This window comes from Sylvia atricapilla, chromosome Z (genome assembly GCF_009819655.1).
Source record: "Sylvia atricapilla isolate bSylAtr1 chromosome Z, bSylAtr1.pri, whole genome shotgun sequence".
Lineage (NCBI taxonomy): Eukaryota > Metazoa > Chordata > Aves > Passeriformes > Sylviidae > Sylvia > Sylvia atricapilla.
In genome coordinates, this window is record NC_089174.1 from 21,897,653 (window position 1) to 21,912,140 (window position 14,488).

Genomic DNA, 14,488 nt, shown 5'->3' on the forward strand with positions numbered 1-14,488 from the left:
ACCTCCTGGGACTGCATTCACTGGCACCAGGCTGGGCCTTGGCTGCAGTTTGAATATTCACGTTATCTTCCAAGTACCTGACACCTTATTTTTTCCAGTTAGCACCCACAAGCTGGGCTGGTAGTGGTAGTTTCAACTTGCAACCAGTCAGAAGATGAGGAGGAGAAATCATGTCTGGTCATGCCACACCTCAGGCTGTCCAGAGGCAAGGACACTGATCATGACCATGAGCCCATGAATCGAAGTTTTCCCCAAACAGTTTAGAACCAAACTCTAAGATCCAAAGGGATTTTTCATATTTTGGCCTGGGGAGGCAACTGGGTCAGAAATAGTACCTGTGGTCAGACACACAGGGGTCCAGTAACACTGAAACCTCCTGAGGTGTATTGGGGTGGGTGGTTAAATTGATTTCTGCAGTTGTAGACCCACTTCTTAATTCCAGATTGGATTATATGGAAATATTCAATCACAAATTCCTTTCTAAACTGCAAATGCAGGGGAAGTGTCACCATTGAGAAGTATTTCCACAGTTTTGTGGGTTCCTTCAGCACTCTTGTGAACATGAGACTGGAGGAGGGCCACCAAGGTGATCAGAGGGGTGGAGCACATCTCATGCAAGGAAGGGCTGAGAGAATTGGGATTGTTCAGTCTGGAAAGGAAAAGGCTCTGGGGAGACCTAATCCTATACCTGAAGTAGCCAGCAAGAAAGATGGAGAGACACAATTTACAAGGATTTAGATTAACAGGGCAAGGGGAAATGGCTTCACGCTCGCACAGAACAGGGTTAGATTAGGCATTGCAAAGAAAATTCTTCCCTGTGAGGGTGGTAAGGCCCTGGCACAGATGGTGGTGCTAGAGGGGATAAAGAATATCTTCAGAGTAAACACTCATAGCGTGTTTAGGCCAAAAAGAAATGTCAGAGACAGAAGACCCAAAGGAAACAATGGGAAGAAGTTGGAGGAGGAAAGAATACTTCAGGCCTCTAAAACAATAATGGATCAACCTGGGCAACCATAGAATTACACAAGTAGAAGTTGCATTTAATCTGTCTCCATGCAGGATGGTGAATTAGATGCATCTCTTTATAATTTTTTTCTTTGAAACAAAGGTTAGAATTTTAAGGAAGGATTTTTCCCCAGAGCAGTTGCCACCAGACATAGTGCTTCCTTACACTTACCTGAAGCATAAACCAAGAACTAGCCTCACCTGGCCACCTCCTAAAAGCACTTACCATCTTGAAAGTCACAAGAAATAGGATGTTAACATTCTATTCTTGCTGTTCCAGGCATAAGATAAGGCTGTTGTTGTGTTTCCTTCAAACAATAGCCAGACAGCAGCACTTACATTTATTTGCAGTGCCAGATAAATCTGTGTAATGTGAGAGGAGGAGGCGGCAGGCTATTACATTTTTATGTGGAAGAGGGCTTGGAAACTAGTTAAAAATGATACAAAAAATCTGAGCAACCAAGCTAGCCAAATAACAAGAGAGGAAAAAGGCCTTTATGATACAGTAAATTTTCTCTGTATACAGACATTAGAACTGCTTATGTGCAATGCAGTGTGGCTCTGGCACTAACTAACCCCTCTCCTTGGGCCACCTCCAGGTCACTGTGACTTTGGAAAGGGCTTTTTTGGGATGGTTAAATCAACCCCACAACCATCGACCTGGAGGCCTCTTGTGTTTTTTGGGGTCCATAACTGCACAAAGCAAGGAGTGAGTCACAGACAAACTGCCTCAGCAGGCTCTTCATTGGTGCATTGGCTCTTTTCTGATGCATCATTCTGTTTTGTCCCTATTTTAAGATGGCCAGGAGCCACCAGCACAACAGTCAGCCAGAGGGAGATCGGTGGAGCAGCAGAGAAGCCTCTGTGTATAGGGCATGAAATAATCTGAGATCATTAAGATTTCCCCGGCTTTCCTTCCATCAAACTACCTGAAAATGGCTGAGCTGCTCTGCAGGGAATCACTGTGGGTGGCCTAGGAGATCATGACAATGCTTGTTTATCACTTCATTATCTTTATGAACAATAAAGCCTCAGAAGTCAGTCTGATGATGACTTCTTGTCTTTGGATGTAATTAGTGCAGTGTTTCTATCATAACTCAAGAAAACAAGATTTGTGAAGTTCTCTGCTCCCCACTGACAACTTCTGCTGTCTCAGAGGGTTCTGCTGCACAGCAAGAACAGTGGGCCAGTGAAGACAGGCTTTCCCTCAGTACTCTGAATCAGTCATTGCACTGAAGGAGACATAGTAAGGATTTATTTATGTGCACACAGAGAAAGCTGTGACTATCAAATCTACTTTATTGCTTTTGCAATAGGCTCTGCACTTATTTAAAATTAAAACCTGCACACAAGGGACAGCTCTGTGATATGTTATGTGTGTTATGTACATATCCTTAGTATGATAGAGCTCTGATTCTTTGTGGATTTTCTTAGAAGTCTTCCAGTTAGAATGGAGGGATAGTAAAATATTTTCTGAGACTTCAGAAAATGATTTTTCTCCCCTAAAAGTCCCACTAAAATCCACTGCCTTTCTAGTTTTGTACACATATTGTAGTTTTAACCCTAGATGGCAACCAACCATCACACAGCCACCTAGTTTCTGCCCCACCAGCTGGATGGAAGAGAGAATCAGGAGTGTAAAGAAAAAGAGAAAACTTGTGGGATGAGACAAAAAACCAAAAAAACCAAACCATAAGATTTTAACTGCTCTTCACTTAGTGCGACTTTCATGCCCAGTATAAATGTGGTGTCAAATGAAGGTTTGCATCTTTAAAAATAGTATTTTTATTATTTAAAGCACTGCAAGTCAGTGGTAATGCCGTCTCCAGTGGAACAGTAAGGAGGGAGAAAAAGAGTTGAGTGAGATTGATGTAAAACTTGCAGTCATCACTTAATGCATCGTAAATCAGGGTAGGTGGGATGAAATCTTTTTCTCCTCAACTCCAGCTTCACATCATCAATGTTACAGAAAAACTTGGAGTCTGAATCCTTTAAGGACACATCCTGTACCATGTAGCAGAGTGTTTGTGCTAGCTCTCATCCCCCTGCTCCCTGCATCCTGGAGTTCAAACTTTGGGTATTTCTGAGAGGAAGCAAAAATAAGAAAAAAAGAAATGTGCCATGGAGCACCTCCTTTGTCAGTCACAGCACTTGGATTTGGAAGTTTTCCTGTTTGTCTGAGTAGAAACCTGATTTCTGTGAACATGGTTGGCTGAGGAGGCAATGGATGAAGGATAGGCTGCCCCACAGGAGCCCTGTGGCTCCTGGAGGAGAGTATTTCTGACCTAGTGATGAACCACAGCCTCTTCCAGAGGACATAAACATCCTGCCCCATGCAGATTAATTTTTTGAGTTTGTTGAAAACACCTGTGCGTGCTCCTGGTTCTGCTTATGTTCTTACAAAGGTTATTATCTTAAAAAAATTCCAGTAGAAGTGACAGAGAACCATACTTTAGCTAATCAGTTAGACACCTTGTGTTCTCCAGAGTACCTTTCACTGTTAAATTCCACATTCCTTTTCTCTCTCACTTCCTGTTTCCATATCACTAGGCTTCATACTCTTGATATTATTACCATGAGTGATTTTCCCTTGTACACCACACACCATTTCACACCTCTATTTTAAGGCAGCTCCTTTGTCTGAGTGTGGTCCCCTTTTGAGACAAACTTCTGAACTCCCAACTCCCACTCCATGCTGTGGCAGCAGGGGTATCACAGAGACACTCAGAGCTGAACCTGGGTCACAGTCTTGTTCAGACTAGTAGAATGGTAACAAAATCTGCATATCCAAACCCAGTAAAATCAGTTCTGCTCATGCTATCCATTGTCCTGTGTTGCTGTGGTAATGCAGCAGTGCCTTGACAAGGCCTGTGCCATGTCTGGGACACTGCCCTGCTGTGAATTTCATTTTCCTACTACTGAATCTGTTGTTTCAAAAGGACTTGGACCAGATGAGTTTGACCTTCAATTTCACTTAAGTACTGTGAATTTCTTTCTTTTCTGACATCTCTCACTGTGTGCTGTGAAAAGTTTTCAGCCCCAGCAGTTAAAGACTTGGGTAGTGGAAGTATGACTCCCAGAGAGACTCCTGACTGGTCAGGCTGGAAAGTTCCCTCAACAACCCCTGAGAGGGAAGGAAACTTAAGAGTAGAGAGGATGTATTTGTATAAAGAGGATATACCAAATACATGGCTTAAATTAAGCAGAACCAGAGGAGTTCATGAGAGCTGCTGGGGAAGGAGGAAGGAAGGAAGGAAGGAAGGAAGGAAGGAAGGAAGGAAGGAAGGAAGGAAGGAAGGAAGGAAGGAAGGAAGGAAGGAAGGAAGGAAGGAAGGAAGGAAGGAAGGAAGGAAGGAAGGAAGGAAGGAAGGAAGGAAGGAAGGAAGGAAGGAAGGAAGGAAGGAAGGAAGGAAGGAAGGAAGGAAGGAAGGAAGGAAGGAAAAGAGCCACTACATGTACATTGCTTAGGAGTCACCCACCCACTCAGCTGAAGCCTGAGTCCTTCAAATCACATCTTTGTCAGTTTCTGAAGTTGCTCCTCTCATGCCAAAGCATCTATTGGAATAAGTTTTGACCCACATCAGAGAGGAGGGAATAAGTCTATTTTCTTAGCCGCTGCCTGTGAAAGCTTGGCCCAGAGCCACATAGTCCAGGAGTCACTTTGCATTTTAAAACCAGGTTTGAGAAGCCCTGCAGCCAGCCAGCAGCAGAAAGAAGACAGGCAGTGAGGAGATAAACTTCAGACCAGCAGAGGTAACAAAAAGAGGGGAAAAAAGGAGAAAGGGAGGTTTTTTCACCTGGCATAATAGCAAGCACACCTGGGGAAAAGAGACTGCAGCTGCCTGGTTTTTTTTCAGCAAGCAGAAGGTAAGAGGAGAAGGGAAAACAAGAGCTCTCTCCTTCAGGGAGAGATGTGCAGTGAAGGGGCCCAGTTGTGGTTTGGAAGAGAGGGAGCATAATTAATGAGATTTTCAAGGCTGTCTGCACTTTGCTGGGCTATACAATCAGTTGCACTCCTCTGGCCATTAAAGAATACTATTTCTCCAGCTTGTCACATACACTTCCCATTTCTTTGTAAGAAGTCCCAAAGCAAATTGTGGTCAGAAGCTTTTGCCTCCACAGCAGACTGCTGCTAAGGCCAGGGCCACCAGTGATGTCCCAGAATTAACCCCAGACAGCAATAAGCCCCATCCAACCACTCACTCACTGTCCCCTCACAGCACAGGGGAGAGAATTAGAAGGGTAAAAGTGAGAAAACTCATGGGATGGAATAAATACAGTTTGATAGGGAAAGAAAAACCACACAGAAAAGGAAAGCAAAACAAGGAATTCATTCACTGTGGGCAGGCAAGTGTTCAGCCATCCCCAGGTGTCCTGGGTTGTAGTTTAGGATGTATTCTATCACCATCTTCAGTTAATGGCCCATCAATGCCTTGTGCATGACTCATAGGTAACTCCCTCCGGGAGTTATCTCTCTTTAATGGGCCATCGAGGACCCACTGTATGACTCTTCATCCCATTGTGAGATGCTCCGCCCAGGGGGAGGAGCCAAGCATTCTCATCTGGATATAAGCAGAGATTTGGGACAGTACAGACAGCCCTCACCCACTGGATTCCCAGAGGACCAGAGCTACCAGACCTTTCTACGGGATCACTACTTCAGGAAGGCCACCTTGTCTGGACTGCTTCCACCACCCTACTCAGGTTGTATTCTGACTCTGGCAGTGTTTTTTTTGTATTATTGCATTTATTTTATTTTTTTTTTCTTCTCATTAAATTGTACTTCTGACTTGAAGCCTCTCACTCAGTTTGTTTTCAACCACAACACCAGGAAAGCCACCACTTGAGCTCCATCAAGGTGGCTTGGGAAGACAAAGGCTGTCACTCCAAATGGACCCTCTTCCTACTTCTCCCCCCAGATCTACATGCTGACTCTGATACTATATGGTCTGGAATATCCCTCTGGGCAGTTGAGACCAGCTCTCCCAGCTGTGCTTCCTCCCAAATCCTTGGGCATTCACTTGCTGGCAGGGTGGTGTGAGAAGCAGGAAAGGACTTGATGCTGTGCAAGTCCTCTTCCACAATAAAAGAAGATGCCTGTGTTATCAACACTGTTTTCAGCACAAAGCCGAAACAGCCCTGTCCACTAGCCTAGCGACTTTGAAGAAAATTAACTCTATTCCAACCCAAACCAGCACACATGCCAACCTCCATTAAATCCTAGTGGATAGTGGGGTGCATTTTGCAGGACACAAGGTCCTAAAGCTCCTTTGCAGCAAGGATTAGCTACTGTCCTCTTAATGGGCTCAAGACCTCCTAATCCTGTTTTGTGCTGCAGGGTGGATTGCTCTCCTCACCTAGGGCAGGCACAGGCTCTGTGTGCACTCTTGTCTGCCGCAAGTAGCTTTTCTAGGGAAAAGATGTGGCTGTGTGGAGCCCCTGCCTCTGGGTCGGAAAGCGCTGGCCCTGTGGCTGCAAGTACCCAGCTGATGGCACAATGTCCCCATCAGCCTGGCCACAGGAGGAGGTGGTTTGCCTGTGCCTGGCTGGAAAAGCCTGCCTTCTGCCGGTCAAATGAGTCACTGGCTTTACTCCAACAGCCATTTTTATTTAATAATGTATTTAACCGATCCTCCTAGGGGCATGTCCTCTTCTAAAGTAGCTGCAGTTTTGCTCAGGCCAATAGAAGTTGTTGTGCACATTTAGACAACTTTGTTAAAGGTCTGAAGAGCAAAGACAAGCCAGAGAGATGAAGGGCATGAATTTGCAAGCACTTTTGCTCAGGCCAATAGAAGTTGTTGTGCACATTTAGACAACTTTGTTAAAGGTCTGAAGAGCAAAGACAAGCCAGAGAGATGAAGGGCATGAATTTGCAAGCACTTTTGCTGGCTTTGGCATGACCTGCATCATCCCAGGGTTTCTGCTACATCAGCACAAGACCTGAGTCTAGGTTTTGCCTCTGAATAAAATGTAGCCAAATTGCTGCTTCTATTTATGTTTTTGTTGTCTTGTGGAGTATGCAGTGCTAACAAGGGACCTTGAATCTACCACTTCCACCTTAATGGTACTTGAAGAGTGAAGTTCAAACCCACCCTACATAAGAGTCCTTGTTCAAGTAATTTAAAGGTGAGATGGTTAAAAGTACTTGAAAGTGAATTTCTCCCCTCCATTTTTCTTGCTGAGGGGGTCAGAGCCAATAGTGGAAAAAAAAAAAAATCCAGCCATGACATTTTTGTAGGAAGTGGTACCCCTGGTTTCCTCCACAGAGAGAGGAACTGCAGCATGGATGTGCAAGGAGGTAGCAATGCTTCCACTGTTGCCAGCAGAAAGCAAGGAGATTAAAGCTTAAAATAGCATCAGAGCTACACAGCCATCCACTGATCTTGTAAAAGGCAGGGCAGAGATTTCAGTATATTTAACCACTTGCTATCAGGGCAATCCAGAGTTGGAAACAACCTCCATTCTTTTTTTCTTCCTCTCTGGTGATGTTTAATCAGTGAGACAGATAGATTTTATATCTGGCTTGACAAATGACAGAGAGAGAGAGGGAGAAGGAGAAAGGTGGAAAGGTAAGGAACTTTGTCTCAGGTTTCAGGAGCAGAGTTGGGGTGTGCAACTGTGGCTGTGTAACACTTCAGGTCTGAGATGGAGGAAAAGTGACATGGAAGGAAGGTCTGGGTGGAGGAAGCATGTGGATCATATGTGGTGTGCAAAGCTGGGGCCATGGATTTGATCTTGGAGAACGATGGGGCAGTAGAAAACAGAGGGAGGTGCAACCAGCTAAGATGAGGTAAGAGTGTGAGGGAGAGAAGGGACTTAAGGCAGATAATGGAGAAGGAAAATGTCAACAGAAGCCCAGACTGAGTTTTACATGTGGCATGAAGTCTTCCTGTGTGTTCAAAGAAAATTAAAAATTAGGACTATGATGACTGAGGTAAGGTAAAAAGCAAAATTCAGGGTGTGTGAGCTTGGGGGACAAGAACAGAATTACAGAAGGGTTGTAAGTCACATTTCTGCACCTCTGTGAAGGCAGTGTTGTGTATTCTTATGTGCCCTCTTAAAAGAGCAGCAGTGGATGATGAACCTGACCTCTCAACTTCCCGAATCTTGCAGGGCTAAATACTGGCAGCAAGAAAAAACTCCACAGTATGGTTAGGCATGATGAGGTAACACAAATCTGGGGAACAGGAAATGGGTGTTCTGACCCTGTTCTATACTTTCTGTAAATGAAACACAAAGGCAGAAGGTGACCTTTGTGGCAAAGGCTGATTTTCTGCTACCTCTTGGAGAGCAGGAGCCTCAGTTTGTTCACACAGGAGGCTGGGGAGATCATCTCCTGACTGTGGGCTGGAATAGTTGAGAAACAAGATTTTCTTCTGTTCACCATGTTTCTGGCAGCACTCCTGCACTGTCTGCATCCAGGAAGCACTGAGGCACACAGCCCAGCTCACTCAGAACAGGGATGTCCCCAGCTGGAACTGGTCCAGAAGATGTCTTTGGAGACTGGAGACTGGGATTTTTTTTTTTTTTTTCTGGTCAAAGATTTCATATCATGGGCTCTCAGGAGACAAACTACCTTTTGCTCATTTGTTCGAGGCCTAGAACAGATGTAAAAAAAAGGGCAGCGTGCTCTGGCAGGGGAAACCAGAAGAGGAAAAACATGTCACTATTTCCTTTCAGAGAGTTGTACTCAGTCTCCAGTTGGAACAGTGGGAGCACCATTGCTGGGGGGCTTCCAAATCCAGGGACTGCTGTGTATCCATGCATGCTGTGAGAAGCAGTTGTACACCACCAGGACTTAAGTTAGATTCGCTAATGAGCCATAAGCCCTAATCTCTCTTTTTTGGGACTGCAGTGAGACCCAGCAGTCCCCAAAAACTCAACTTGCAAGGATCTGCAGTGAAATGAGCAGGTCTGGTTTGGTTTTCTGATCATGCATAGGGCAAAGAGCAGGCCAAGAGTGTCCCAGAAGAATAAGTGTGCGTCAGCACACACAATGTTGAAGCAAATGCAGTTATTCATGGAGGATATTGCAGAGCTGAGCCTAACACTGGGTGGCTGCAGGTCCATGAGGGGAGCTGTGGGCAGTCTTAAAAATTTGCAAGTGGCTTTTATGACTGTGCCCTCCTGGCTGTGGTGGGACAAAGGTATCACACAGAAAGCTTGCTCTTCAGCACAGGTCTGAGCACAGCATACTGCAGAGAAATCCTTCTTGCTGGCAGCCCACAATGAAAATTGCTTCCTGTCTTCCTTGTGACACTGCTCGAATAAACACACAGTGAGTTTCAGGGAATATGTATTTACTGTCATGCTGTTCTCATGTCAAAATTACTCAGTCAATAGCATGCTTAAAATGGAGTTATGATGAAGCGTTATCATACTCACTTGTTTTTCTTGCTATTCAATGGTTGTGTGTTTCATAGCCACATCACAATAGGTGGCAGTATAGATTATATTACCCATTTCTCGTGGTGCCACATACTTCTCTGTAATGAAAAATTACTTAGTGATGTAATGTTATCATCATTATTTTAAGGAAGCAGAATATATAGCTGGAGAGCACAAAAGCCTAGTGAAGCTTTAGCATAGGCTATAAAGACTCCTAGAGAAAGACTTGGGTTTGGTGTTTTGTTACTGTGACACAGACCCAAAGCAAAGCAGGTGCCATGGGTACCAGAGGGTCTAATGAACTTTAGACCAGAAACTCAGATGTTTAGCATTTCAAGGGAAATGTTAAAGAACTTAACAATTAAATAAACGTTCCTTCTTAATTACAAGTGAGGGAATTTATTGTGTGACAGCCAAACTGTTGCAGCAACACTTACTGTATTAAAAGGTAATTTGCTTTGATACTACCTTTTTTCCCCTCACATATTTTGACAGGTCATAGGATATTGTGTAATAACTTAATATTTAATCAGTGCTTTCACATTGTGAACAAACAGCAGGTTTTCTTCTAAGTGCACCTTGTATATAACATCAAATACTCCCAGTTTTTAAAGTGTAAAGATGACTGTGAGCAAGACTTCACCAAGGATTAGAGCACGTTAATGGAAAACAACCATTAGCACATCTAAAATGTTCCTCTAGGTCCTACTAGTGCATCATCATTTAATATAATTAAGTTGTGCAAGATAAAAATGCTCAATTTCATGAAAAACATCAATTTTAGGAGGTTGCTCGGCAGCTAAATTGGAGTGCTGGGGCACTGCTGGCAGCTGAACATATCCAAGATGCAAATGCTCGAACCTGGAAATAAATTCTGAACTGGAGCCCTGGTTCCCTTCCATGCTGTGTGCCCAAGGCTTGGAAGCGTGGTTCTCTCCTCTGTTTCTCTCAGAAAATGGCTCCAGGTGTGGGAAGCATTTACTCAAGCTCTTCCAGAGTGTGAGGGAACTGGGATACTTTTGGATGAGAAAGCTAAGTAAGCACATCAGTTTCATGGACCTTAGGCTTTAAGCAGGTACTATTAAAAATTATTTTTGAAGTCATAAGTATAATAACAACCAAAACAATTGTGTGAAAGAATAGTATTATTTTCCTGTTGCTTTATAATTACAGTAACAGGTTTTTTTCAATTAATTTTAAGGCTGCTGTGAATCATATCATCAGTGTCATCCTGGACTCTTTGACAGCTTTATTGCAGCATGAAAAGTTTAATTATCCCCTGTTTGGCTCTGTAAGGAAAGCACTTTATGGGTTGGAATGCTTTGTTGGCTGCTCTTCGTGAAAAAGAGCTTTTTCTGGGCTTGGAGCACCTGGCTGGCACAAAAAAGAGCAATGGCTACACTGCCCATGATTTAAACTGTTCAAACTAATCCAAAAAGCAATACCATATGTTTTTTCATTCTATATAAATTAGGAAACATGGCTTTTGTATTTCCCCCGTGTATATGAATACTGATGTAATTTGTTTCTGTATTGTCAAAGAGGCTGCTTGATGCCTGACCATTTTGTATTCCCTCTCTGTGAAATTAAGTCTAAAAATAGTTGAGTTTTATTTGAATCTTTGTTGTTGTTATTAATATAGAGTAATCTAGTTCCTTGATTGAGGTTTGTTTCTTATTTAGGAGGTTTCTTTTGATCATTTGTTTGTTTATTTTTCAGCACTAATAAGTGCTTCTCTTAATATACATATATGTATTTCAGTCTGGAAGCATATTACTAAGAGTGACATCTGGCTGAAATCAGCAAGATTTAACCATAAAATATTAATTACTCTGCTAATGAGGGGAAGAAATGTATTTTCTTCAGCTGAAAAAGTAATCAATAATTTTGAAAAAGAGGCTTTTCTTGCAGTCTGCATCTATTGCATATGTAGTAAAGTTAAGTTTCTATAGTTTTCCATGGCTATCCCATGAGAAACAGTAGCAAATGTCTTTTTGAAGAGGAAAAAAAATAAAAATAAATCACCAGTGAAATGACGTTTATCCAATCTGCCACAGACATTTTCTTCTGTTATACCAATTTATGGCCTTAGTGATGCATTAAGATGACCTTTATGACATTAAGGAATGTAGCTTTCTACAAGAGGAAAAAACAACAACAACAACAACAAACTCCACCCTTGTTTTGGAACTCTATTGAACAGTTTACTGTGAAGTGTCACCTCAAGAGGTCAATGTAGTCTAAAAATTATAGGGGTCATCACTTAATGATTTCCCTACAGCTGGTGGAAGGAAAAACTTCTATATTCACATTTTTTGCATCTCTGTGGGAAATGGTGAAACACTGAACGCAATTACTGGATTGTGATTTAAGTGCTTGCCTAATTGAAAGTTAAGAAAATATCACACGGTTTATGAAGTTCTCTGTAGATGAATTGAATATGAAATAACCCAGTTCAGAAATATTTTATGAAGTTAATTGAATATACTGGAGTTCCTTCCTTCCTTCCTTCCTTCCTTCCTTCCTTCCTTCCTTCCTTCCTTCCTTCCTTCCTTCCTTCCTTCCTTCCTTCCTTCCTTCCTTCCTTCCTTCCTTCCTTCTCCACTGGTTGCCCCTAGAGATGGTTTAGTGGCCACAAAATAGGAGAAACAACAGCAAAGTAAAATTATCATCTAAGATTGCAGCTGTGTAGCAATTAATGTGCACCTCATAGCATCCCTACAGATGTATCCCAGCAACGTGTCTTTTAATTTATTTTCTTTTAAGACATGGGAAAAAAAGGCAGCATGCTGTCAAAACCTAGCCACACTGAGTTCTAAGATTGTGCTAATCATGGCTTTAAGAGCACAGCTCTCTGAGAGTGCAGTTCAAATGTATTTCAAATCTATTTCAAATGTGTGACTAAAATATGGATTTTCTGTACTACAGTAGGAACTAATTTAGTAAACGTCACTACAGTGTCCAAATATTAGCTGTCTATTTATACTTGTTTTGAGCAGTGGAAAATTGTCAATAAGTAGTTGTCAGTTTGTGCCTTGGAATTAAATAATTTTCCCAGAGATGTCATGAGTATCCTGCATATCTGGAGAGAAGCTTATCCCACCCTACTCCAGGCTTGAACTTTGCATGTAAATTACATGTACAACAGGATTACCATGTGATGTGATGAATGTTCAAAGAGTGCATGCAAATTCAAATTTACAGGTGCTATTTTCTCAAAAAGAGAAAAGATGGAAGCCTATCTATTTTAAAGTGGTCTGCATTACCCTGGCATCAGTTGTGTCATTTTATATGGAAAATTGTTTGGTTAGTTTGGCAAAACAATTTCCTGGAAAAGCTCCATAATTATTTGTAAATATACATAGGTTCTCTTTGTTCATTGAGAGTATAGGTTCTCTTTGTTCATTGACAAAAAAATTAAATTTAGCACAGCACCACAGATCATACACAGAGATGTCAGCAGGCAGAGCACACCTGATATATTTCAAAACAAGCAATTTTTGCAAATTGCTCTTATGGATGCACTTCTTAGAAAGCAATAATAAAGATAAATATTTCATGCCAAATAACCATGTTGTATCTTATTTTAGCTTTCTTGGGAATTTCAATATTTAGCAAAGTTTTTCTTTGAAAACATTAAGCATGTGCAATACGAATTATTTCTGAGCACTATATTTGCCCAGGAAAGCAGCTTCTCAGAGCCTCAAGGTATGGAGATCATTTCTCCTTGGATATGCTGGGTATGGTCAGAGCTGAGGAATTACTAAATTTCTGGACTACAGTACTTAAGAATTACAGAAGTTTGCTTCAGGTTCATCCAGTATTTTTCTTATGTAATTAAAGGCATTGCTACATGATAGCAAGTTTTTGGTTTTGAGCTTTGTACCAGAAATTTTGTCAAATTGTTTGTCATCTTTAGAAAAAAAATGAATATACCATGTATATCCTTCAGGCTGAAAACCTTTTAAACTCCAGGTAGGTGAGCAGCTTGGCCAGTCTTCAGTACAAATTGGAAACGGGCAGGAAGTAAATGTGCAGTCCCACCCTGACTCCAGAAGTGCTCAGCATCCTTGGTAACACTCTAATAACAGATTTTTGGACTGCTTTTAAGATATCTTTTAGAGCCAAACCTAAACGAAAAAGGGAACATCTTGATCCTGAGATAGACTTGTAGCAAAGTCTGGAGGTGGATGGGCAGCTTGGAAATTGACGCGGGCTTATTGAATGCTTTTTAATGTATGGTTTAGTCCTGACATGAGCCTACAGAAGTCTACCTCTTTGTTTAATTTGTACTTAGGGCGTTCGAGACACATTTTCTACATTTGTTTTCCACTTTGGTTAAAATTTAACCTCAATTGAATTTCCCCTGGAATGTGTTGGTTTAATCAGACAGAATACTGGAAATAAAAACTTGAGACACTGACTGCACAGATTCATTGGTTGATTTTGTTGATTTTTTTTTTCCTTTCAACTTTAGTTTGTGCTAAAATATTTGATTTAGAAACTAAGAAATACTCTTTTTAATAGTTTAATAATAGGATTCTCCTTTTGAGTCTTTTTTGTGCACTTGATGCCATGAACGATTTTTAAATATCTTGCTTTAAAGTGCATTTGAGTCCCTAAAAGGTTTTACATTTGGTGTCTTTATTATTATTATCTTTTTCATGACCATTCAAGAGCAAATTAACAATTGAAGGAACAATAGTCTGATTTTAATTCCTGGACTGTTTTTCCCAGACCATCCCACTGGAGCTTGGGGACCATCTTGAATCCCTCCCTTATCTCTCTCTTGGGAAACCCCAGGGGTGCCAGGCAGAATATTGTCTGTAGCTCAGAGGGGTGTTTTGATGCCCCTCTTCTGGAGGAAAGGTTACTTGAGGAAAAGGATCTGCCCCTGGGTAAGGAGCAGATCCAGTTGGAAGATGTGGATGTCAGAAAGCACCACTTCCTTCTGCTCATGGGAAATTTCCATGTACTTTTTATATACGTATTTATTCATATATAAAACAGGAATTCTGAGAAAGCCGTGCATGATGCTAGTGACATTTTTTGCTATTCAAGTATTGTCAACTGCTGCCTTAAAACATTTTAAGAG